The sequence below is a fragment of the Cryptomeria japonica genome, chromosome 2 (genome assembly GCF_030272615.1).
Source record: "Cryptomeria japonica chromosome 2, Sugi_1.0, whole genome shotgun sequence".
NCBI classification, from domain to species: domain Eukaryota; kingdom Viridiplantae; phylum Streptophyta; class Pinopsida; order Cupressales; family Cupressaceae; genus Cryptomeria; species Cryptomeria japonica.
In genome coordinates this window covers 239275500-239279971 of record NC_081406.1, presented here as the reverse complement: position 1 = coordinate 239279971, position 4472 = coordinate 239275500, and positions in this window count along the sequence as shown.

Sequence of the window (4472 nt, the reverse complement as noted above, 5' to 3'; positions counted from 1 at the left end):
CAGTAACTTACCTTCAATCTGCTTACATACATATGGATTGACATCATCATGTCCTACTTCTCCTATACCAGTTACCACTTCTTACTTATCAATGACCATGCCAAACCAGTTGACATCAATGACAACAATGCCAATAATGCCAACAGAAAATGCACATACATTAATGCTATGAGATTTCTACATCCAAGGTATATGCACAAAGTTGTGGAACCAAAAAGGTGCCACAGTTCAAAAAAACTAAAAAATGGTCATAAGATGCGCGCCTTATGACCTTTTCAAACTTTAAAAAAACCCAAGTCCACATTTTGGATGCATTCTACATTCCCAAACCCATGTTTTGGTGATTTGGGGTGCCATTTTCTTGTGCTTGCCCTTTGTAGAAGCTTGATATTGGGCATTAAGTTGTCCATCTCACATCAAAATGCCGCCACGCTATCGAAGAGCTCGAAGAGATCGAAGAGGTATGCATTTTTGTTTTCTTATTGTCATTTTTTTATTAATTTGAAGATTAAACTAGGTTTATTGATTTAAATTTATTTTCATTATCAGGAAATGAGATTAGAGAAGAAAATATCGAAAACACTCAATCACCTCCTCATGAAGACCATATTGAAGAAGAATCGCATCAAGAACATCCTACAATCCCTAGACATTCCATAGGTACACAAAAAAACCTATTAGGTCAAATAGAAAATAGCCAAAAAGAGCTTGAAGGTTTAATCTGTTGGGCCCAATATGGAAAGCTAGTGTACTGAGAGGGGAGGGGTGAATCAGTACTTCAAATCTTTTCTTCAACAATAACTTTACTGTTAAGCATAAACCAAAAACTGTTGTAACATAATATAATGCTAAAACAAATAAATAACAATCATACATGATTCACTCAATAACACATATATTTTGGTTACACAGAAACTCTTGGTTAGAGAGAAAAACTGCGGTGGGGATGGCACCCACAACTTCACTACTGCAATAATAAAGGTTACTCGGTTAGAGCTACATGTTTAGCTATTTTTGATAGCTTACCCTGTTAGGAGCATCAAGATCGTTAGATCTACCTTGCTAAAGGATTTTACAACATTTATACTAAATGTTGCACCTGGTTAAAGGCTTTACAATTTACAGACTTTGTTAGAGTCTTTTACCCTAATAAAGGTTTATATAATAACTCAAAATATTACAATAAAATCCTTAAAAAATATCTGCAACTTTACATCTGAAATGTTATAGCAGATTCTATGTGCTCAAGATGAGATTACCTTGCTTATAGCATACCTCGGTAATCCATAGATTAACTCGGTAAACCTTTCTGTTTACTCAGTTCCTTGATTGTTCTCTAAAATCCTTCTCGATGACCTTCTGTATCTCTAATAGTCACAATACTCAGTGCTTCCTTATCTATTACTCATGTCTTTCTTCATACACCTTTGTTTCTCATATTTTATCTTTAATCCATGTTGTATATATAGATCTCTTATGTTGGTGATCTTGTTCATGATTTGATCTTACAAACATGTTTCATCGAATGAATCACTATACAAAATATTTCATTAGATAGATGACCTCAAGATCATACAAAATATTTAAGGTGCAATTTCCTAAGTAATAATGATTCCCTGTTCCTCGATCTTGTAACACGTTTCCCATCTATGTCTAGGTTCAATGAATCTGGTAACACATTTCACTCGATGTGTGTTCACTCGGTATATCATTTTTGCTGCTCGGTAGACATAGAGTGTTACTCGATAGACAGCTCGGTGTCTACTAGACTGTGACTTCTATCTTCTGTAACCGACTGCTCTAGTACTTACCGACTAAATGTTCCGGTAGTATTAACTGACTAGAGTATATAGCATGACTTTGGATATAAAACTAATGACAACTTAGTAAATAGTAACAATCTCCCCTTTTGACATTAGTTTTGAAATGTTTGACAAAACTCCTTTCAAAGTCATAACTCAAAATCTATATACTTACAAAATTTGACTAAACTGACAATATATACAATAGTCAATAAATAGTATACTCAGATATACTCCCCTTATCAATATATTATACATACTTCTGATTTTGCATGCTCGGTGATCAATGTTCTATGTTTACTGCACTTGTTATTTTCTCTTTGATCACTGCTCGGTGTTTACTGATCCCCTGTCAAATTCAACTATTGCATTTGGATATTCTGTTCTGCTTGGTATACTCCCCCTGTATACTACACTCCCCCTTTGATACTTGGATACTATACTCCCCCTTTTTGACAAACATCAAAACTAGTTACCATTCAGTGGAGGCAACTAGTCAAAAATGGATTTATACTTTGTCCTTGCATCGGTGAGAGCGGTAGAGAGGGAATCCTTGACACTATCCATGAGTGAATTCTGAGCTATAATGTCAACTAGGAGTGAGATCAGACCATCTAAAGTGCTTCCCTCCTGTTGAGTGGATAAATGAGTGGCTCAGTTGATCTGTTCTTGAATGGATGAAAGATGAGGAATGAATAATGTCTGGAGAGTCATGATATCCATCCTGATCTTGTGCTCTTCATTTCAAAGTTCTAACTATTGAGCCATAAGATTTTGCAATTTGGAGTAGAAAGTTTGAACAAAATTTGGCTCGGTAGTCAATGTATTGGAGAGAGTGGTGATCTCTCGTTCAATGACTTCAGTTTTATTCTTGATATCCTTAATGAATAAAGAGAATGTACAGAGCTTTTGAAATAAATAAAGAATACGCTTAAGTTGAGGGGACAACTCAGCTATGAATCCAACAAGTTTAACTTTACCTACAGCAATTTCTTTTTGCACTTCTTCAACCATTTTTTCAGTTAGCTCTTTATCCTTCAGCTTGCTGAGGTATTCAGATGTGTCTACTCTTGATGCTTCTAATTGAGTGAGGAGTTCATCTAGTTGCATATGGATGGCAGCATCTTTATTCATGGTAGCTTCGGGTAGCATGTCTAAAAATAATGCCTTAACCTTCTAAAGGACATGGTTCTTTTTCTGAATAACCATCTATCTTTCCTATTCAGCTTTGGCTTTGCAAAGTTCTCTGAATTCAATGAGTGCTTGCACTTTTAGTTTAGAAATGTCAACATTTGGCAATACAATGGGTTTAGATAGATCTATCTTGAAACTATATTTCTTCATTTTCTTGTCTCTAGAAGATGAGGCTTTCATCAGTTGAACTAGGACAATGGCCTGGGAGGCTTGTTGACCCTCGATAGGTTGCTCGGTAGAGGCAATACTTTGGTCAGTTTCTTTAGCCTTTGTAGTGTCCTTCAGTGCCTCTGTACTTGGTGTCTCAGTTGTAACATTTTCAATGCTTGCAGGTGCTTGAGAAGTTTGTTCTCCTGTGGCTTGAGAAGTAGATTCTCTGTCTATAGACTTGTGACCCTCTTTTCCTTGTTCAGTATCCCGAGGTGTCTCGGTTGAAACATGTTGAGTGACTGGAGGATAGGGCTAAACTTGTTCCAAAACTGACTCACTGGATACCAGTTTGGCATAAGCATTCCCTTCAATCATTTCCTGTTCTTGTACCTCGATGTCCATGATATCTTGATCAACTTGTATAGTATGAGTGGGGTCTTGCTCAGTGATATCAGGATCTTATTCGGTGACATCAACTATTTCAACTTCAACTTTCTCACCAACATTCTTGATTTAAAAGATTTCCTGCCACTTTTCCTTGGTCTCATTCTCTACTTCAAGATAAAGATCGTTCATCATTTTCAATGCTCTCTGCTTTACTTGAAAGTTTTTTTGTGAGGTCTTTAAATGTTCTTTAATGTCATCAACTAACATATCTAGAAAGAGATGTACCAAAACTCTTTCTCTAACCTGTTTCTCTGAGTCCACAGCATATTGCCACCTGGTGTCAATATGTGAATACAATGTTTTAGGAAGGAAATCAGTCGCTTCCAATAGGACTATTCAAAATTTAAGTAGTGTACATACTATTGCTTCTTCTATTTGTCTCTTTTCTTCATCATTTCTGGATTCATACTTAACATATCTGAATGCTCCAAATCCACCATATTGTTTCAGATTAGCGGAGAAATTATCAACGCTATGTACGTCTTCCTTTTGACTTTTAACAATCTAAAATTCGCTTGCGTCTTCAGATTCAGTGTCACTGGACTCTTTAGTCAAAATGAGTCTCCAAGTAGAATTCTTATAAGTTTTTGTTACCTTTGGTACTACAACATTCTTTGGTTTCTTACTCGGTGACACTACAGATGATCTTGTGTTAGGTCGCTTTGCTAGAGGAGTCGGTGATACCTGTGATGAGTCTTGTTTCTTCCTTTTCAAAATTTTGCCTTTTGGCAACTCGATGCTTAATGTAATAGCAACTTCATGAGCTTTAGATTCTTCCTCAATTGCAAGTAGTTCACTCTTGATAGGAGTGGAGGAAGAACCTTCTCGATATTTCTCTGTTAACACTTTGATCATTTTTGTTGCTTTTCTTGTAGCCTT